Source organism: Ambystoma mexicanum (assembly GCF_040938575.1).
Source record: "Ambystoma mexicanum isolate Mex_15411 chromosome 12 unlocalized genomic scaffold, UKY_AmexF1_1 Mex_chr12_unloc.1, whole genome shotgun sequence".
NCBI classification, from domain to species: Eukaryota; Metazoa; Chordata; class Amphibia; order Caudata; family Ambystomatidae; genus Ambystoma; species Ambystoma mexicanum.
In genome coordinates this window covers 5,012,544-5,035,627 of record NW_027182322.1, presented here as the reverse complement: position 1 = coordinate 5,035,627, position 23,084 = coordinate 5,012,544, and the positions used below count along the sequence as shown (strand labels likewise).

General features: G+C 46.4%; 3 non-coding genes across 3 annotated transcripts; all 3 read right to left on the bottom strand.

Annotated features, from left to right (window-relative positions):
• Positions 1–1,262: 1,262 nt before the first annotated feature.
• On the bottom strand, positions 1,263–1,334 carry TRNAH-GUG (transfer RNA histidin (anticodon GUG)). The gene has a single exon. It is a non-coding gene; the product is annotated as a tRNA-His (tRNA).
• Positions 1,335–5,973: 4,639 nt separating this feature from the next.
• On the bottom strand, positions 5,974–6,045 carry TRNAH-GUG (transfer RNA histidin (anticodon GUG)). The gene has a single exon. It is a non-coding gene; the product is annotated as a tRNA-His (tRNA).
• A 2,280-nt stretch (positions 6,046–8,325) lies between these two features.
• On the bottom strand, positions 8,326–8,397 carry TRNAH-GUG (transfer RNA histidin (anticodon GUG)). Its single transcript has one exon. It is a non-coding gene; the product is annotated as a tRNA-His (tRNA).
• Positions 8,398–23,084: the final 14,687 nt, after the last annotated feature.

The following is a 23,084-nucleotide window of genomic DNA, read 5'->3' as shown; positions in this document are numbered from 1 at the left end:
CTCCTTCCCTTCTCGCCTGCATACATGGATGCACGTTCACGCCTCCTCCTTCTCTCGGCTTCATGCGGGGATCATATCTCCTCCCTGTCTCACCCTCATGCAGGGATGCATGACCAATGCTCCTTCCCTTCTCGCCTGCATACATGGATGCACGTTCACGCCTCCTCCTTTTCTCGGCTTCATACGGGGATCATATCTCCTCAATGTCTCACCCTCACTTCCAACATGTGTAACTTCTTGTTCTCTTTGACGTCTGGGGCATGGGTGGCTACTGCACAGCTCTAGATGTCGCCCACCTGCAAGGTGCTATGGAAAGCACTTTTCCACATTGGACGTGCTATATTAACCCCCTCTCCCCAAATACAATAAAAATAAAGAAATATATGTGCTTCCATAATGTCTACCTTCTAATGTTTCATATGTGTAAGCACATTGTCCTCCTCCTGACCACATTCTAAAACTATGTGCAAATTGTTCCTTCCATAAACTGTCACTTCCTTGGCCCTTTATTTATAATGACTGTTATACTCTCTCTCTTTCCGCCACAGTATAAAAAAGCCTAGCACACCTCATGATTGGACTAAGAAATTCCTGTCATTTAGTTGGAAATGATTTTCCCATTATCCCCAAAAACTCCTCACTGTGTCTAAGAACGCTTTTTTTCACAGGACAATACAGATCAGATTGACTTGAAAGGTCCTTTCACGCGACTACAGAATGCCTCTCATTCCACTAAAAGATACGCCAGTGCCTACAATAGCCTAGGACTAGACTACGAGTCCCAATGTAGAAAGACCACAAGTCCACAGATATGCCTGTTTATTTAAACATCTGTATTATCATCAGCGTGTGACTGTAAAGGCGGGACCTCGCGCTCTCTGTAACGCGCTCCATTGGCAACATCAGTTAAATGTCGTTGGTTCAATCCCTCGCGGATGTTGTTTTTATTCCCATTTGTAACTGGGAAATACTGTCGCTGCAATACATATGTCTTAATCAAGCTAGTGGTTATTGACGTAAATGGCAGTGTTATAATGTTTCATGTACTGCAAATGTCACCACATAATGCGCTCTTAATTAGATTTGGTTGAAATACATTACAGTCACCCGATGAAAAAGTGTGCAAAGAGCATTAAAGAAACAAAAGGTTCATAACAGTAACAGGACATATCGAATTGTTTCAGTCCTCCACAGAGATTGCCAATGTATTAATGGAAATTCTAAAATGTCTGCCCAACTGCCGTGACATTGCCTCACCGCAATGCCGTGACTCGGATTCGAACCGAGGTTGCTGCGGCCACAACGCAGAGTACTAACCACTATACGATCACGGCGAGCTACTTGGGCTGCTACAATGTGTCGTTCCACCTCTATCATAAGCTGTACTCCATCTGTGATGTCATGACTCATGTTTGAATTAAAGGTTGGTTGTGATGTTATCCATGAGAATAAGTGGACACCTGATCCCCAGTCACTTATTTAAGATCTCAATAATCAAGTCAGAATCCAAATGAAAGTCATCAAAGTGGAGCCAATTAGAAATAATATAGTTACACAAACCTGGCAATGGTGCGGCAGCCAGGGCCGATAATGGCGAGCCAGCCTGAGAGCAGGAAAGTGTGAGAGCAGTGATGGTCTTGTGAGAGTTTACAGCTGTTATTGACCCTGTCCCCTTCCATTGCAGAGTTTTCTCCCTATAAGAAGTGCAGAGGCTCCCTCTGGGGTGCTAATAGTACATTTATTTTTTTGCGCAGGAGAAGTGCTCTTCACCAATTGCACGTGCCAAATCACCCGAAGGCCACCACCATAAAATTCAGGCATTTATGTTCATGCGTCCTCCATGTTATGTCCTTATAAAGGGATGCATGTTCATGATGACTCCATGTCACACCTGCATACAAGGATGCATGTTCATGCCGCCTCGTTCTCTTGGCTTCATACAGGGATTTTATCTCCTCCCTGTCTCACCCTCATGCAGGGATGTATGACCAATGCTCCTTCCCTTCTCGCCCGCATACATGGATGCACGTTCATGTCTCCTCGTTCTCTCGGCTTCATACAGGGATTTTATCTCCTCCCTGTCTCACCCTCAGGAAGGGATGCATGATCAATGCTCCTTCCCGTCTCGCCCGCATACATGGATGCACGTTCACGCCTCCTCCCCTCCTCCTTCTCTCGGCTTCATACGGGGATCATATCTCCTCCCTGTCTCACCCTCATGCAGGGATGCATGACCAATGCTCCTTCCCTTCTCGCCTGCATACATGGATGCACGTTCACGCCTCCTCCTTCTCTCGGCTTCATACGGGGATCATATCTCCTCCCTGTCTCACCCTCATGCAGGGATGCATGACCAATGCTCCTTCCTGTCTCGCCCGCATACATGGATGCACGTTCACGCCTCCTCCTTCTCTCGGCTTCATACGGGGATCATATCTCCTCCCTGTCTCACCGTCATGCAGGGATGCATGACCAATGCTCCTTCCCTTCTCGCCTGCATACATGGATGCACGTTCACGCCTCCTCCTTCTCTCGGCTTCATACGGGGATCATATCTCCTCAATGTCTCACCCTCACTTCCAACATGTGTAACTTCTTGTTCTCTTTGACGTCTGGAGCATGGGTGGCTACTGCACAGCTCTAGATGTCGCCCACCTGCAAGGTGCTATGAAAAGCACTTTTCCACATTGGACGTGCTATATTAACCCCCTCTCCCCAAATACAATAAAAATAAAGAAATATATGTGCTTCCATAATGTCTACCTTCTAATGTTTCATATGTGTAAGCACATTGTCCTCCTCCTGACCACATTCTAAAACTATGTGCAAATTGTTCCTTCCATAAACTGTCACTTCCTTGGCCCTTTATTTATAATGACTGTTATACTCTCTCTCTTTCCGCCACAGTACAAAAAAGCCTAGCACACCTCATGATTGGACTAAGAAATTCCTGTCATTTAGTTGGAAATTATTTTCCCATTATCCCCAAAAACTCCTCACTGTGTCTAAGAACGCTTTTTTTCACAGGACAATACAGATCAGATTGACTTGAAAGGTCCTTTCACGCGACTACAGAATGCCTCTCATTCCACTAAAAGATACGCCAGTGCCTACAATAGCCTAGGACTAGACTATGAGTCCCAATGTAGAAAGACCACAAGTCCACAGATATGCCTGTTTATTTAAACATCTGTATTATCATCAGCATGTGACTGTAAAGGCGGGACCTTGCGCTCTCTGTAACGCGCTCCATTGGCAACATCAGTTAAATGTCGTTGGTTCAATCCCTCGCGGATGTTGTTTTTATTCCCATTTGTAACTGGGAAATACTGTCGCAGCAATAGATATGTCTTAATCAAGCTAGTGGTTATTGACGTAAATGGCAGTGTTATAATGTTTCATGTACTGCAAATGTCACCACATAATGCGCTCTTAATTAGATTTGGTTGAAATACATTACAGTCACCCGATGAAAAAGTGTGCAAAGAGCATTAAAGAAACAAAAGGTTCATAACAGTAACAGGACATATCGAATTGTTTCAGTCCTCCACAGAGATTGCCAATGTATTAATGGAAATTGTAAAATATCTGCCCAACTGCGGTGACATTGCCTCACCGCAATGCCGTGACTCGGATTCAAACCGAGGTTGCTGCGGCCACAACGCAGAGTACTAACCACTATACGATCACGGCAAACTACTTGGGCTGCTACAATGTGACGTTCCACCTCTATCATAAGCTGTACTCCATCTGTGATGTCATGACTCATGTTTGAATTAAAGGTTGGTTGTGATGTTATCCATGAGAATAAGTGGACACCTGATCCCCAGTCACTTATTTAAGATCTCAATAATCAAGTCAGAATCCAAATGAAAGTCATCAAAGTGGAGCCAATTAGAAATAATATAGTTACACAAACCTGGCAATCGTGCGGCAGCCAGGGCCGATAATGGCCCGCCAGCCTGAGAGCAGGAAAGTGTGAGAGCAGTGATGGTCTTGTGAGAGTTTACAGCTGTTATTGACCCTGTCCCCTTCCATTGCAGAGTTTTCTCCCTATAAGAAGTGCAGAGGCTCCCTCCGGGGTGCTAATAGTACATTTATTTTTTTGCGCAGGAGAAGTGCTCTTCACCAATTGCACGTGCCAAATCACCCGAAGGCCACCACCATAAAATTCAGGCATTCATGTTCATGCGTCCTCCATGTTATGTCCTTATAAAGGGATGCATGTTCATGATGACTCCATGTCGCACCTGCATACAAGGATGCATGTTCATGCCGCCTCGTTCTCTTGGCTTTATACAGGGATTTTATCTCCTCCCCTGTCTCACCCTCATGCAGGGATGCATGACCAATGCTCCTTCCCTTCTCGCCCGCATACATGGATGCACGTTCATGTCTCCTCGTTCTCTCGGCTTCATACGGGGATTTTATCTCCTCCCTGTCTCACCCTCAGGAAGGGATGCATGACCAATGCTCCTTCCCGTCTCGCCCGCATACATGGATGCACGTTCACGCCTCCTCCTTCTCTCGGCTTCATACGGGGATCATATCTCCTCCCTGTCTCACCCTCATGCAGGGATGCATGACCAAGGCTCCTTCCTGTCTCGCCCGCATACATGGATGTACGTTCACGCCTCCTCCTTCTCTCGGCTTCATACGGGGATCATATCTCCTCCCTGTCTCACCCTCATGCAGGGATGCATGACCAATGCTCCTTCCCTTCTCGCCTGCATACATGGATGCACGTTCACGCCTCCTCCTTCTCTCGGCTTCATACGGGGATCATATCTCCTCCCTGTCTCACCGTCATGCAGGGATGCATGACCAATGCTCCTTCCCTTCTCGCCTGCATACATGGATGCACGTTCACGCCTCCTCCTTCTCTCGGCTTCATACGGGGATCATATCTCCTCAATGTCTCACCCTCACTTCCAACATGTGTAACTTCTTGTTCTCTTTGACGTCTGGAGCATGGGTGGCTACTGCACAGCTCTAGATGTCGCCCACCTGCAAGGTGCTATGAAAAGCACTTTTCCACATTGGACGTGCTATATTAACCCCCTCTCCCCAAATACAATAAAAATAAAGAAATATATGTGCTTCCATAATGTCTACCTTCTAATGTTTCATATGTGTAAGCACATTGTCCTCCTCCTGACCACATTCTAAAACTATGTGCAAATTGTTCCTTCCATAAACTGTCACTTCCTTGGCCCTTTATTTATAATGACTGTTATACTCTCTCTCTTTCCGCCACAGTACAAAAAAGCCTAGCACACCTCATGATTGGACTAAGAAATTCCTGTCATTTAGTTGGAAATTATTTTCCCATTATCCCCAAAAACTCCTCACTGTGTCTAAGAACGCTTTTTTTCACAAGACAATACAGATCAGATTGACTTGAAAGGTCCTTTCACGCGACTACAGAATGCCTCTCATTCCACTAAAAGATACGCCAGTGCCTACAATAGCCTAGGACTAGACTATGAGTCCCAATGTAGAAAGACCACAAGTCCACAGATATGCCTGTTTATTTAAACATCTGTATTATCATCAGCATGTGACTGTAAAGGCGGGACCTTGCGCTCTCTGTAACGCGCTCCATTGGCAACATCAGTTAAATGTCGTTGGTTCAATCCCTCGCGGATGTTGTTTTTATTCCCATTTGTAACTGGGAAATACTGTCGCAGCAATACATATGTCTTAATCAAGCTAGTGGTTATTGACGTAAATGGCAGTGTTATAATGTTTCATGTACTGCAAATGTCACCACATAATGCGCTCTTAATTAGATTTGGTTGAAATACATTACAGTCACCCGATGAAAAAGTGTGCAAAGAGCATTAAAGAAACAAAAGGTTCATAACAGTAACAGGACATATCGAATTGTTTCAGTCCTCCACAGAGATTGCCAATGTATTAATGGAAATTGTAAAATATCTGCCCAACTGCGGTGACATTGCCTCACCGCAATGCCGTGACTCGGATTCGAACCGAGGTTGCTGCGGCCACAACGCAGAGTACTAACCACTATACGATCACGGCGAACTACTTGGGCTGCTACAATGTGACGTTCCACCTCTATCATAAGCTGTACTCCATCTGTGATGTCATGACTCATGTTTGAATTAAAGGTTGGTTGTGATGTTATCCATGAGAATAAGTGGACACCTGATCCCCAGTCACTTATTTAAGATCTCAATAATCAAGTCAGAATCCAAATGAAAGTCATCAAAGTGGAGCCAATTAGAAATAATATAGTTACACAAACCTGGCAATCGTGCGGCAGCCAGGGCCGATAATGGCCCGCCAGCCTGAGAGCAGGAAAGTGTGAGAGCAGTGATGGTCTTGTGAGAGTTTACAGCTGTTATTGACCCTGTCCCCTTCCATTGCAGAGTTTTCTCCCTATAAGAAGTGCAGAGGCTCCCTCCGGGGTGCTAATAGTACATTTATTTTTTTGCGCAGGAGAAGTGCTCTTCACCAATTGCACGTGCCAAATCACCCGAAGGCCACCACCATAAAATTCAGGCATTCATGTTCATGCGTCCTCCATGTTATGTCCTTATAAAGGGATGCATGTTCATGATGACTCCATGTCGCACCTGCATACAAGGATGCATGTTCATGCCGCCTCGTTCTCTTGGCTTCATACAGGGATTTTATCTCCTCCCCTGTCTCACCCTCATGCAGGGATGCATGACCAATGCTCCTTCCCTTCTCGCCCGCATACATGGATGCACGTTCATGTCTCCTCGTTCTCTCGGCTTCATACGGGGATTTTATCTCCTCCCTGTCTCACCCTCAGGAAGGGATGCATGACCAATGCTCCTTCCCGTCTCGCCCGCATACATGGATGCACGTTCACGCCTCCTCCTTCTCTCGGCTTCATACGGGGATCATATCTCCTCCCTGTCTCACCCTCATGCAGGGATGCATGACCAAGGCTCCTTCCTGTCTCGCCCGCATACATGGATGCACGTTCACGCCTCCTCCTTCTCTCGGCTTCATACGGGGATCATATCTCCTCCCTGTCTCACCCTCATGCAGGGATGCATGACCAATGCTCCTTCCCTTCTCGCCTGCATACATGGATGCACGTTCACGCCTCCTCCTTCTCTCGGCTTCATACGGGGATCATATCTCCTCCCTGTCTCACCGTCATGCAGGGATGCATGACCAATGCTCCTTCCCTTCTCGCCTGCATACATGGATGCACGTTCACGCCTCCTCCTTCTCTCGGCTTCATACGGGGATCATATCTCCTCAATGTCTCACCCTCACTTCCAACATGTGTAACTTCTTGTTCTCTTTGACGTCTGGAGCATGGGTGGCTACTGCACAGCTCTAGATGTCGCCCACCTGCAAGGTGCTATGAAAAGCACTTTTCCACATTGGACGTGCTATATTAACCCCCTCTCCCCAAATACAATAAAAATAAAGAAATATATGTGCTTCCATAATGTCTACCTTCTAATGTTTCATATGTGTAAGCACATTGTCCTCCTCCTGACCACATTCTAAAACTATGTGCAAATTGTTCCTTCCATAAACTGTCACTTCCTTGGCCCTTTATTTATAATGACTGTTATACTCTCTCTCTTTCCGCCACAGTACAAAAAAGCCTAGCACACCTCATGATTGGACTAAGAAATTCCTGTCATTTAGTTGGAAATTATTTTCCCATTATCCCCAAAAACTCCTCACTGTGTCTAAGAACGCTTTTTTTCACAGGACAATACAGATCAGATTGACTTGAAAGGTCCTTTCACGCGACTACAGAATGCCTCTCATTCCACTAAAAGATACGCCAGTGCCTACAATAGCCTAGGACTAGACTATGAGTCCCAATGTAGAAAGACCACAAGTCCACAGATATGCCTGTTTATTTAAACATCTGTATTATCATCAGCATGTGACTGTAAAGGCGGGACCTTGCGCTCTCTGTAACGCGCTCCATTGGCAACATCAGTTAAATGTCGTTGGTTCAATCCCTCGCGGATGTTGTTTTTATTCCCATTTGTAACTGGGAAATACTGTTGCAGCAATACATATGTCTTAATCAAGCTAGTGGTTATTGACGTAAATGGCAGTGTTATAATGTTTCATGTACTGCAAATGTCACCACATAATGCGCTCTTAATTAGATTTGGTTGAAATACATTACAGTCACCCGATGAAAAAGTGTGCAAAGAGCATTAAAGAAACAAAAGGTTCATAACAGTAACAGGACATATCGAATTGTTTCAGTCCTCCACAGAGATTGCCAATGTATTAATGGAAATTGTAAAATATCTGCCCAACTGCGGTGACATTGCCTCACCGCAATGCCGTGACTCGGATTCGAACCGAGGTTGCTGCGGCCACAACGCAGAGTACTAACCACTATACGATCACGGCGAACTACTTGGGCTGCTACAATGTGACGTTCCACCTCTATCATAAGCTGTACTCCATCTGTGATGTCATGACTCATGTTTGAATTAAAGGTTGGTTGTGATGTTATCCATGAGAATAAGTGGACACCTGATCCCCAGTCACTTATTTAAGATCTCAATAATCAAGTCAGAATCCAAATGAAAGTCATCAAAGTGGAGCCAATTAGAAATAATATAGTTACACAAACCTGGCAATCGTGCGGCAGCCAGGGCCGATAATGGCCCGCCAGCCTGAGAGCAGGAAAGTGTGAGAGCAGTGATGGTCTTGTGAGAGTTTACAGCTGTTATTGACCCTGTCCCCTTCCATTGCAGAGTTTTCTCCCTATAAGAAGTGCAGAGGCTCCCTCCGGGGTGCTAATAGTACATTTATTTTTTTGCGCAGGAGAAGTGCTCTTCACCAATTGCACGTGCCAAATCACCCGAAGGCCACCACCATAAAATTCAGGCATTCATGTTCATGCGTTCTCCATGTTATGTCCTTATAAAGGGATGCATGTTCATGATGACTCCATGTCGCACCTGCATACAAGGATGCATGTTCATGCCGCCTCGTTCTCTTGGCTTCATACAGGGATTTTATCTCCTCCCCTGTCTCACCCTCATGCAGGGATGCATGACCAATGCTCCTTCCCTTCTCGCCCGCATACATGGATGCACGTTCATGTCTCCTCGTTCTCTCGGCTTCATACGGGGATTTTATCTCCTCCCTGTCTCACCCTCAGGAAGGGATGCATGACCAATGCTCCTTCCCGTCTCGCCCGCATACATGGATGCACGTTCACGCCTCCTCCTTCTCTCGGCTTCATACGGGGATCATATCTCCTCCCTGTCTCACCCTCATGCAGGGATGCATGACCAAGGCTCCTTCCTGTCTCGCCCGCATACATGGATGCACGTTCACGCCTCCTCCTTCTCTCGGCTTCATACGGGGATCATATCTCCTCCCTGTCTCACCCTCATGCAGGGATGCATGACCAATGCTCCTTCCCTTCTCGCCTGCATACATGGATGCACGTTCACGCCTCCTCCTTCTCTCGGCTTCATACGGGGATCATATCTCCTCCCTGTCTCACCCTCATGCAGGGATGCATGACCAATGCTCCTTCCTGTCTCGCCCGCATACATGGATGCACGTTCACGCCTCCTCCTTCTCTCGGCTTCATACGGGGATCATATCTCCTCCCTGTCTCACCCTCATGCAGGGATGCATGACCAATGCTCCTTCCCTTCTCGCCTGCATACATGGATGCACGTTCACGCCTCCTCCTTCTCTCGGCTTCATACGGGGATCATATCTCCTCAATGTCTCACCCTCACTTCCAACATGTGTAACTTCTTGTTCTCTTTGACGTCTGGGGCATGGGTGGCTACTGCACAGCTCTAGATGTCGCCCACCTGCAAGGTGCTATGGAAAGCACTTTTCCACATTGGACGTGCTATATTAACCCCCTCTCCCCAAATACAATAAAAATAAAGAAATATATGTGCTTCCATAATGTCTACCTTCTAATGTTTCATATGTGTAAGCACATTGTCCTCCTCCTGACCACATTCTAAAACTATGTGCAAATTGTTCCTTCCATAAACTGTCACTTCCTTGGCCCTTTATTTATAATGACTGTTATACTCTCTCTCTTTCCGCCAAAGTATAAAAAAGCCTAGCACACCTCATGATTGGACTAAGAAATTCCTGTCATTTAGTTGGAAATGATTTTCCCATTATCCCCAAAAACTCCTCACTGTGTCTAAGAACGCTTTTTTTCACAGGACAATACAGATCAGATTGACTTGAAAGGTCCTTTCACGCGACTACAGAATCCCTCTCATTCCACTAAAAGATACGCCAGTGCCTACAATAGCCTAGGACTAGACTATGAGTCCCAATGTAGAAAGACCACAAGTCCACAGATATGCCTGTTTATTTAAACATCAGTATTATCATCAGCGTGTGACTGTAAAGGCGGGACCTTGCGCTCTCTGTAACGCGCTCCATTGGCAACATCAGTTAAATGTCGTTGGTTCAATCCCTCGCGGATGTTGTTTTTATTCCCATTTGTAACTGGGAAATACTGTCGCTGCAATACATATGTCTTAATCAAGCTAGTGGTTATTGACGTAAATGGCAGTGTTATAATGTTTCATGTACTGCAAATGTCACCACATAATGCGCTCTTAATTAGATTTGGTTGAAATACATTACAGTCACCCGATGAAAAAGTGTGCAAAGAGCATTAAAGAAACAAAAGGTTCATAACAGTAACAGGACATATCGAATTGTTTCAGTCCTCCACAGAGATTGCCAATGTATTAATGGAAATTCTAAAATATCTGCCCAACTGCCGTGACATTGCCTCACCGCAATGCTGTGACTCGGATTCCAACCGAGGTTGCTGCGGCCACCACGCAGAGTACTAACCACTATACGATCACGGCGAGCTACTTGGGCTGCTACAATGTGACGTTCCACCTCTATCATAAGCTGTACTCCATCTGTGATGTCATGACTCATGTTTGAATTAAAGGTTGGTTGTGATGTTATCCATGAGAATAAGTGGACACCTGATCCCCAGTCACTTATTTAAGATCTCAATAATCAAGTCGGAATCCAAATGAAAGTCATCAAAGTGGAGCCAATTAGAAATATTACAGTTACACAAACCTGGCAATGGTGCGGCAGCCAGGGCCGATAATGGCCCGCCAGCCTGAGAGCAGGAAAGTGTGAGAGCAGTGATGGTCTTGTGAGAGTTTACAGCTGTTATTGACCCTGTCCCCTTCCATTGCAGAGTTTTCTCCCTATAAGAAGTGCAGAGGCTCCCTCCGGGGTGCTAATAGTACATTTATTTTTTTGCGCAGGAGAAGTGCTCTTCACCAATTGCACGTGCCAAATCACCCGAAGGCCACCACCATAAAATTCAGGCATTCATGTTCATGCGTCCTCCATGTTATGTCCTTATAAAGGGATGCATGTTCATGATGACTCCATGTCACACCTGCATACAAGGATGCATGTTCATGCCGCCTCGTTCTTTTGGCTTCATACAGGGATTTTATCTCCTCCCTGTCTCACCCTCATGCAGGGATGCATGACCAATGCTCCTTCCCTTCTCGCCCGCATACATGGATGCCCGTTCATGTCTCCTCGTTCTCTCGGCTTCATACGGGGATTTTATCTCCTCCCTGTCTCACCCTCAGGAAGGGATGCATGACCAATGCTCCTTCCCGTCTCGCCCGCATAAATGGATGCACATTCACGCCTCCTCCTTCTCTCGGCTTCATACGGGGATCATATCTCCTCCCTGTCTCACCCTCATGCAGGGATGCATGACCAATGCTCCTTCCCTTCTCGCCTGCATACATGGATGCACGTTCACGCCTCCTCCTTCTCTTGGCTTCATACGGGGATCATATCTCCTCCCTGTCTCACCCTCATGCAGGGATGCATGACCAACGCTCCTTCCTTTCTCGCTCGCATACATGGATGCACGTTCACGCCTCCTCCTTCTCTCGGCTTCATACGGGGATCATATCTCCTCCCTGTCTCACCCTCATGCAGGGATGCATGACCAATGCTCCTTCCCTTCTCGCCTGCATACATGGATGCACGTTCACGCCTCCTCCTTCTCTCGGCTTCATACGGGGATCATATCTTCTCAATGTCTCACCCTCACTTCCAACATGTGTAACTTCTTGTTCTCTTTGACGTCTGGGGCATGGGTGGCTACTGCACAGCTCTAGATGTCGCCCACCTGCAAGGTGCTATGGAAAGCACTTTTCCACATTGGACGTGCTATATTAACCCCCTCTCCCCAAATACAATAAAAATAAAGAAATATATGTGCTTCCATAATGTCTACCTTCTAATGTTTCATATGTGTAAGCACATTGTCCTCCTCCTGACCACATTCTAAAACTATGTGCAAATTGTTCCTTCCATAAACTGTCACTTCCTTGGCCCTTTATTTATAATGACTGTTATACTCTCTCTCTTTCCGCCACAGTATAAAAAAGCCTAGCACACCTCATGATTGGACTAAGAAATTCCTGTCATTTAGTTGGAAATGATTTTCCCATTATCCCCAAAAACTCCTCACTGTGTCTAAGAACGCTTTTTTTCACAGGACAATACAGATCAGATTGACTTGAAAGGTCCTTTCACGCGACTACAGAATGCCTCTCATTCCACTAAAAGATACGCCAGTGCCTACAATAGCCTAGAACTAGACTATGAGTCCCAATGTAGAAAGACCACAAGTCCACAGATATGCCTGTTTATTTAAACATCTGTATTATCATCAGAGTGTGACTGTAAAGGCGGGACCTCGCACTCTCTGTAACGCGCTCCATTGGCAACATCAGTTAAATGTCGTTGGTTCAATCCCTCGCGGATGTTGTTTTTATTCCCATTTGTAACTGGGAAATACTGTCACTGCAATACATATGTCTTAATCAAGCTAGTGGTTATTGACGTAAATGGCAGTGTTATAATGTTTCATGTACTGCAAATGTCACCACATAATGCGCTCTTAATTAGATTTGGTTGAAATACATTACAGTCACCCGATGAAAAAGTGTGCAAAGAGCATTAAAGAAACAAAAGGTTCATAACAGTAACAGGACATATCGAATTGTTTCAGTCCTCCACAGAGATTGCCAATGTATTAATGGAAATTCTAAAATATCTGCCAAACTGCCGTGACATTGCCTCACCGCAATGCCGTGACTCGGATTCAAACCGAGGTTGCTGCGGCCACAACGCAGAGTACTAACCACTATACGATCACAGCGAGCTACTTGGGCTGCTACAATGTGACGTTCCAACTCTATCATAAGCTGTACTCCATCTGTGATGTCATGACTCATGTTTGAATTAAAGGTTGGTTGTGATGTTATCCATGAGAATAAGTGGACACCTGATCCCCAGTCACTTATTTAAGATCTCAATAATCAAGTCAGAATCCAAATGAAAGTCATCAAAGTGGAGCCAATTAGAAATAATATAGTTACACAAACCTGGCAATGGTGCGGCAGCCAGGGCCGATAATGGCCCGCCAGCCTGAGAGCAGGAAAGTGTGAGAGCAGTGATGGTCTTGTGAGAGTTTACAGCTGTTATTGACCCTATCCCCTTCCATTGCAGAGTTTTATCCCTATAAGAAGTGCAGAGGCTCCCTCCGGGGTGCTAATAGTACATTTATTTTTTTGCGCAGGAGAAGTGCTCTTCACCAATTGCACGTGCCAAATCACCCGAAGGCCACCACCATAAAATTCAGGCATTCATGTTCATGCGTCCTCCATGTTATGTCCTTATAAAGGGATGCATGTTCATGATGACTCCATGTCACACCTGCATACAAGGATGCATGTTCATGCCACCTCGTTCTCTTGGCTTCATACAGGGATTTTATCTCCTCCCTGTCTCACCCTCATGCAGGGATGCATGACCAATGCTCCTTCCCTTCTCGCCCGCATACATGGATGCACGTTCATGTCTCCTCGTTCTCTCGGCTTCATACTGGGATTTTATCTCCTCCCTGTCTCACCCTCAGGAAGGGATGCATGACCAATGCTCCTTCCCGTCTCGCCCGCATACATGGATGCACGTTCACGCCTCCTCCTTCTCTCGGCTTCATACGGGGATCATATCTACTCCCTGTCTCACCCTCATGCAGGGATGCATGACCAATGCTCCTTCCTGTCTCGCCAGCATACATGGATGCACGTTCACGCCTCCTCCTTCTCTCGGCTTCATACGGGGATCATATCTCCTCCCTGTCTCACCCTCATGCAGGGATGCATGACCAATGCTCCTTCCCTTCTCGCCTGCATACATGGATGCACGTTCACGCCTCCTCCTTCTCTCGGCTTCATACGGGGATCATATCTCCTCCCTGTCTCACCCTCATGCAGGGATGCATGACCAACGCTCCTTCCTGTCTCGCCCGCATACATGGATTCACGTTCACGCCTCCTCCTTCTCTCGGCTTCATACGGGGATCATATCTCCTCCCTGTCTCACCCTCATGCAGGGATGCATGACCAACGCTCCTTCCTGTCTCGCCCGCATACATGGATGCACGTTCACGCCTCCTCCTTCTCTCGGCTTCATACAGGGATCATATCTCCTCCCTGTCTCACCCTCATGCAGGGATGCAATGCTCCTTTCCTTCTCGCCTGCATACATGGATGCACGTTCACGCCTCCTCCTTCTCTCGGCTTCATACGGGGATCATATCTCCTCAATGTCTCACCCTCACTTCCAACATGTGTAACTTCTTGTTCTCTTTGACGTCTGGGGCATGGGTGGCTACTGCACAGCTCTAGATGTCGCCCACCTGCAAGGTGCTATGGAAAGCACTTTTCCACATTGGACGTGCTATATTAACCCCCTCTCCCCAAATACAATAAAAATAAAGAAATATATGTGCTTCCATAATGTCTACCTTCTAATGTTTCATATGTGTAAGCACATTGTCCTCCTCCTGACCACATTCTAAAACTATGTGCAAATTGTTCCTTCCATAAACTGTCACTTCCTTGGCCCTTTATTTATAATGACTGTTATACTCTCTCTCTTTCCGCCACAGTATAAAAAAGCCTAGCACACCTCATGATTGGACTAAGAAATTCCTGTCATTTAGTTGGAAATGATTTTCCCATTATCCCCAAAAACTCCTCACTGTGTCTAAGAACGCTTTTTTTCACAGGACAATACAGATCAGATTGACTTGAAAGGTCCTTTCACGCGACTACAGAATGCCTCTCATTCCACTAAAAGATACGCCAGTGCCTACAATAGCCTAGGACTAGACTATGAGTCCCAATGTAGAAAGACCACAAGTCCACAGATATGCCTGTTTATTTAAACATCTGTATTATCATCAGCGTGTGACTGTAAAGGCGGGACCTCGCGCTCTCTGTAACGCGCTCCATTGGCAACATCAGTTAAATGTCGTTGGTTCAATCCCTCGCGGATGTTGTTTTTATTCCCATTTGTAACTGGGAAATACTGTCGCTGCAATACATATGTCTTAATCAAGCTAGTGGTTATTGACGTAAATGGCAGTGTTATAATGTTTCATGTACTGCAAATGTCACCACATAATGCGCTCTTAATTAGATTTGGTTGAAATACATTACAGTCACCCGATGAAAAAGTGTGCAAAGAGCATTAAAGAAACAAAAGGTTCATAACAGTAACAGGACATATCGAATTGTTTCAGTCCTCCACAGAGATTGCCAATGTATTAATGGAAATTCTAAAATATCTGCCAAACTGCCGTGACATTGCCTCACCGCAATGCCGTGACTCGGATTCAAACCGAGGTTGCTGCGGCCACAACGCAGAGTACTAACCACTATATGATCAAGGCGAGCTACTTGAGCTGCTACAATGTGACGTTCCACCTCTATCATAAGCTGTACTCCATCTGTGATGTCATGACTCATGTTTGAATTAAAGGTTGGTTGTGATGTTATCCATGAGAATAAGTGGACACCTGATCCAGAGTCACTTATTTAAGATCTCACTAATCAAGTCATAATCCAAATGAAAGACATCAAAGTGGAGCCAATTAGAAATAATATAGTTACACAAACCTGGCAATGGTGCGGCAGCCAGGGCCGATAATGGCCCGCCAGCCTGAGAGCAGGAAAGTGTGAGAGCAGTGATGGTCTTGTGAGAGTTTACAGCTGTTATTGACCCTGTCCCCTTCCATTGCAGAGTTTTCTCCCTATAAGAAGTGCAGAGGCTCCCTCCGGGGTGCTAATAGTAAATTAATTTTTTTGCGCAGGAGAAGTGCTCTTCACCAATTGCACGTGCCAAATCACCCGAAGGCCACCACCATAAAATTCAGGCATTCATGTTCATGCGTCCTCCATGTTATGTCCTTATAAAGGGATGCATGTTCATGATGACTCCATGTCACACCTGCATACAAGGATGCATGTTCATGCCGCCTCGTTCTTTTGGCTTCATACAGGCATTTTATCTCCTCCCTGTCTCACCCTCATGCAGGGATGCATGACCAATGCTCCTTCCCTTCTCGCCCGCATACATGGATGCCCGTTCATGTCTCCTCGTTCTCTCGGCTTCATACGGGGATTTTATCTCCTCCCTGTCTCACCCTCAGGAAGGGATGCATGACCAATGCTCCTTCCCGTCTCGCCCGCATACATGGATGCACATTCACGCCTCCTCCTTCTCTCGGCTTCATACGGGGATCATATCTCCTCCCTGTCTCACCCTCATGCAGGGATGCATGACCAATGCTCCTTCCTGTGTCGCCCGCATACATGGATGCACGTTCACGCCTCCTCCTTCTCTCGGCTTCATACGGGGATCATTTCTCCTCCCTGTCTCACCCTCATGCAGGGATGCATGACCAATGCTCCTTCCCTTCTCGCCTGCATACATGGATGCACGTTCACGCCTCCTCCTTCTCTCGGCTTCATACGGGGATCATATCTCCTCCCTGTCTCACCCTCATGCAGGGATGCATGACCAACGCTCCTTCCTTTCTCGCCCGCATACATGGATGCACGTTCACGCCTCCTCCTTCTCTCGGCTTCATACGGGGATCATATCTCCTCCCTGTCTCACCCTCATGCAGGGATGCATGACCAATGCTCCTTCCCTTCTCGCCTGCATACATGGATGCACGTTCACGCCTCCTCCTTCTCTCGGCTTCATACGGGGATCATATCTTCTCAATGTCTCACCCTCACTTCCAACATGTGTAACTTCTTGTTCTCTTAGACGTCTGGGGCATGGGTGGCTACTGCACAGCTCTAGATGTCGCCCACCTGCAAGGTGCTATGGAAAGCACTTTTCCACATTGTACGTGCTATATTAACCCCCTCTCCCCAAATACAATAAAAATAAAGAAATATATGTGCTTCCATAATGTCTACCTTCTAATGTTTCATATGTGTAAGCACATTGTCCTCCTCCTGACCACATTCTAAAACTATGTGCAAATTGTTCCTTCCATAAACTGTCACTTCCTTGGCCCTTTATTTATAATGACTGTTATACTCTCTCTCTTTCCGCCACAGTATAAAAAAGCCTAGCACACCTCATGATTGGACTAAGAAATTCCTGTCATTTAGTTGGAAATGATTTTCCCATTATCCCCAAAAACTCCTCACTGTGTCTAAGAACGCTTTTTTTCACAGGACAATACAGATCAGATTGACTTGAAAGGTCCTTTCAAGCGACTACAGAATGCCTCTCATTCCACTAAAAGATACGCCAGTGCCTACAATAGCCTAGGACTAGACTATGAGTCCCAATGTAGAAAGACCACAAGTCCACAGATATGCCTGTTTATTTAAACATCTGTATTATCATCAGCGTGTGACTGTAAAGGCGGGACCTCGCGCTCTCTGTAACGCGCTCCATTGGCAACATCAGTTAAATGTCGTCGGTTCAATCCCTCGCGGATGTTGTTTTTATTCCCATTTGTAACTGGGAAATACTGTCGCTGCAATACATATGTCTTAATCAAGCTAGTGGTTATTGACGTAAATGGCAGTGTTATAATGTTTCATGTACTGCAAATGTCACCACATAATGCGCTCTTAATTAGATTTGGTTGAAATACATTACAGTCACCCGATGAAAAAGTGTGCAAAGAGCATTAAAGAAACAAAAGGTTCATAACAGTAACAGGACATATCGAATTGTTTCAGTCCTCCACAGAGATTGCCAATGTATTAATGGAAATTCTAAAATATCTGCCCAACTGCCGCAATGCCGTGACTCGGATTCGAACTGAGGTTGCTGCGGCCACAACGCAGAGTACTAACCACTATACGATCACGGCGAGCTATTTGGGCTGCTACAATGTGACGTTCCACCTCTATCATAAGCTGTACTCCATCTGTGATGTCATGACTCATGTTTGAATTAAAGGTTGGTTGTGATGTTATCCATGAGAATAAGTGGACACCTGATCCCCAGTCACTTATTTAAGATCTCAATAATCAAGTCAGAATCCAAATGAAAGTCATCAAAGTGGAGCCAATTAGAAATAATATAGTTACACAAACCTGGCAATGGTTCGGCAGCCAGGGCCGATAATGGCCCACCAGCCTGAGAGCAGGAAAGTGTGAGAGCAGTGATGGTCTTGTGAGAGTTTACAGCTGTTATTGACCCTGTCCCCTTCCATTGCAGAGTTTTCTCCCTATAAGAAGTGCAGAGGCTCCCTCCGGGGTGCTAATAGTACATTTATTTTTTTGCGCAGGAGAAGTGCTCTTCACCAATTGCACGTGCCAAATCACCCGAAGGCCACCACCATAAAATTCAGGCATTCATGTTCATGCGTCCTCCATGTTATGTCCTTATAAAGGGATGCATGTTCATGATGACTCCATGTCACACCTGCATACAAGGATGCATGTTCATGCCGCCTCGTTCTCTTGGCTTCATACAGGGATTTTATCTCCTCCCTGTGTCACCCTCATGCAGGGATGCATGACCAATGCTCCTTCCCTTCTCGCCCGCATACATGGATGCACGTTCATGTCTCCTCGTTCTCTCGGCTTCATACAGGGATTTTATCTCCTCCCTGTCTCACCCTCAGGAAGGGATGCATGACCAATGCTCCTTCCCGTCTCGCCCGCATACATGGATGCACGTTCACGCCTCCTCCTTCTCCCGGCTTCATACGGGGATCATATCTCCTCCCTGTCTCACCCTCATGCAGGGATGCATGACCAATGCTCCTTCCTGTCTCGCCCGCATTCATGGATGCACGTTCACGCCTCCTCCTTCTCTTGGCTTCATACGGGGATCATATCTCCTCCCTGTCTCACCCTCATGCAGGGATGCATGACCAATGCTCCTTCCCTTCTCGCCTGCATACATGGATGCACGTTCACGCCTCCTCCTTCTCTCGGCTTCATACGGGGATCATATCTCCTCCCTGTCTCACCCTCATGCAGGGATGCATGACCAACGCTCCTTCCTGTCTCGCCCGCATACATGGATGCACGTTCACGCCTCCTCCTTCTCTCGGCTTCATACGGAGATCATATCTCCTCCCTGTCTCACCCTCATGCAGGGATGCATGACCAATGCTCCTTCCCTTCTCGCCTGCATACATGGATGCACGTTCACGCCTCCTCCTTCTCACGGCTTCATACGGGGATCATATCTCCTCAATGTCTCACCCTCACTTCCAACATGTGTAACTTCTTGTTCTCTTTGACGTCTGGGGCATGGGTGGCTACTGCACAGCTCTAGATGTCGCCCAACTGCAAGGTGCTATGGAAAGCACTTTTCCACATTGGACGTGCTATATTAACCCCCTCTCCCCAAATACAATAAAAAAAAAGAAATATATGTGCTTCCATAATGTCTACCTTCTAATGTTTCATATGTGTAAGCACATTGTCCTCCTCCTGACCACATTCTAAAACTATGTGCAAATTGTTCCTTCCATAAACTGTCCCTTCCTTGGCCCTTGATTTATAATGACTGTTATACTCTCTCTCTTTCCGCCACAGTATAAAAAAGCCTAGTACACCTCATGATTGGACTAAGAAATTCCTGTCATTTAGTTGGAAATGATTTTCCCATTATCCCCAAAAACTCCTCACTGTGTCTAAGAACGCTTTTTTTCACAGGACAATACAGATCAGATTGACTTGAAAGGTCCTTTCACGTGACTACAGAATGCCTCTCATTCCACTAAAAGATACGCCAGTGCCTACAATAGCCTAGGACTAGACTATGAGTCCCAATGTAGAAAGACCACAAGTCCACAGATATGCCTGTTTATTTAAACATCTGTATTATCATCAGCGTGTGACTGTAAAGGCGGGACCTCGCGCTCTCTGTAACGCGCTCCATTGGCAACATCAGTTAAATGTCGTTGGTTCAATCCCTCGCGGATGTTGTTTTTATTCCCATTTGTAACTGGGAAATACTGTCGCTGCATGTCATGATCTCTGCTTCCAAAAGGTCAGGGTTTTCCCAACTCCCTTGGAAGCAGATCCATAACCCAGGTTCCGAGTGCCAACCAGTCCCAATTGGGACCTTTTGGACCCAGTCCTGGCGCCAGTGGCACCAGGCTCATAAATATGCCCAGTCCCAGCGCTGGAAGCGCCGGGCTCATAATGCTTGGGTGGACTTACCTTCAGCAGACCATGCTGCTTACTTGCCTGCCAGTTGAGCCTCTGATCCTCTTCTGTTTGGAACTACTTTTCCTGTTGGGTGGGGCTGGAGCCACTCCCTAGATTCAGAACACTGGAACTCTTCTGGAAGGCAGGAACTCTTTTCTTACCAGGAACTCTTTTCTTACTTAGGCGTGGCTGTGGAAGGAGACACCTAAGCACTACAGGAGGCTATTTAAACCACACCCGGTGGATGAATCTTGCTTTGCGTTATTCTGCAACCTCTGCAGCAGAACGCTCATCGTTTCTTCTGCATCCGGTCCTGGGCCTAAGGAAAAAGGCTTACCATCCTGAATCCAGTCTTCAGCAACACCTATAAAGACAAGAAAGAACAGGTTAGCATTCCGGCATCTGAAAGGCAAAGGCTTACCATCCTGAATCCAGTCTTCAGCAACACCTATAAAGACAAGAAAGAACAGGTTAGCATTCCGGCATCTGAAAGACAAAAGTTTACCAACTCTTTGCACGCTCCGGAGGCCTTCGGCGCTGCATCCCGCATCTGAAAGACAAAACAAGGTGCGTTTAAAGACATTGGGGAACTTTAATACTCACGTGCCATTACTCCTTTCCACATCTAATCCAGTGGGTATTCCGGCACCCTGCAGCCGCTCCGAACTCGTACCTGCAAAATAAAAAGACAGTTAGAGCGCATAGTGAAGCAGGCAACAAGCGCTTACTTACGTGCTTCCAGGCGCTTCTATTCATCACACAGGCTCCATCTTCAACTCACTTCAGCCCGTCATCCGCCATCGCCGGAACCCTGCAAAACAAGAGACATCATTACTAAAGACTTTAAAGACATTTGAATGACTTGAAACTTACCGTTCGTGCAGTAAACGACGGACAGCAGTCCTCTGAAGTCAAGAGGCCTGCGCTACCTATCCAGTGAAGAAACTGGTTACAGCACCCTGCCCCGAGGCAGATGGAGAGCTCGGCATTCACTTACCTAAGGTGAGAGCGTTAACCTTTGGGGGTCTACAGGAGAGGAGAAGAGGAAAGAGATAGGGACACCCCAATAACCCCAGTTCATTAACCCCATATTTTCTATCTGCAGACATCTTACTCTACACGTCAGGCATACAGTGCACAGAGGTCCAGCCCAAAGAGCCAACCGGGTGCTACACATCACCTTTGAAGATACGGTAGTCGCCCAGTCAAGACCGGCGCCTCTGCGAGAATCAGGTGAGCGTTACAGAACGCAAAGCCTACCGCAAAACTCTCGCCCCGGCGCTATGGAAACCTCGGATACTGACACCCTAGCCCGGTTACTTGGGGAACTAAGGGCAGAAGTGCATGCAGCTCGTCAGGAAACGAATGCTCTAAGAAGGGAACTAATTATTTCCAAGGAGAGAACAGACAATCTTGCTAGACAAGTGCTACAGTCACAAGCCGGACAGACCCCGTTACCCGCATCAGGGGCAAATCTTCCTTCAACATCCTCTATGAATCCAGTGCAGATCAACCTACCTGGGAATGTACCTCTGGCTCCGCCCGAACGATTTTCTGGTGACCCAAAGAGGTTTGCAGTATTTATCAATCAGTGCCGGTTGCACTTCTTATGCCGGCCAGCAGCCTTTCCAACTGATCAAGCAAAAGTAGCTTTTGTACTTTCATACCTTAGTGGCAATGCGGCAGACTGGTCGATCCCTCTAGTTAATCAAGATGATCCGGTTCTCCATGATTTTCAAGCCTTTCAGCTTAGTATGGAAAAACTGTTCGCAAGACATTCACAGGGGCAGGCCTTGGACAATGAGCTTCTTTCGTTGCGACAGGGTAATCAAGACCTTTTGGCTTATATTGCATCTTTCAATAGACTAATAGTGGAAACTCAATGGCCTGAGGACAAAAGGATTACGCTGTTTTATAGAGGTCTACGTGGAGAGCTCAAAGACATTTTAGCCCAAGTAGTGAATCCCCCACAAGACTGTTCGGATTATATAGACTTGGTCGTTCAAATAGATCACAGGCTGCAGAACAGGAAGGCCGATCGTTCCAAGTTTGATGCTCGAGTATTTTCCAAACCGCCAACTCCTTCCAAAGGAGTAGACTCCGGGGAACCCATGCAAATAGGGGGTCTGAAAGGTCCTCTAACACAAAGGGAGCGGGAAAGGAGGAAACAGTTGCAATTATGCCTATATTGCGGAAACTCAGGGCACTTTCTTCGAGACTGTCCGGTGAAACCTGCCAGGAAGGCAGTAGGAGCTGCAGTTACCAAAGTTACAAACTCTGAGCAGGGAAACGACCTCGCCCGACAAGAATAGAGATCCTCTTGCCGAGCGTGAAAACCAGTTCCGTGACCTCGCATTTCGTGATACCTATGGTCCTCATTAGCCCTGATAATCCGGATCGATTACATGCAATTGAAGCTTACGTCGACAGCGGTGCCATCGGCAATTATGTGGATCATGAAATGGTTTTAAGGATGAATCTAACTCTTTGTCCCAAGGCTGTAAAGGACGTCATTACTACGGTGGA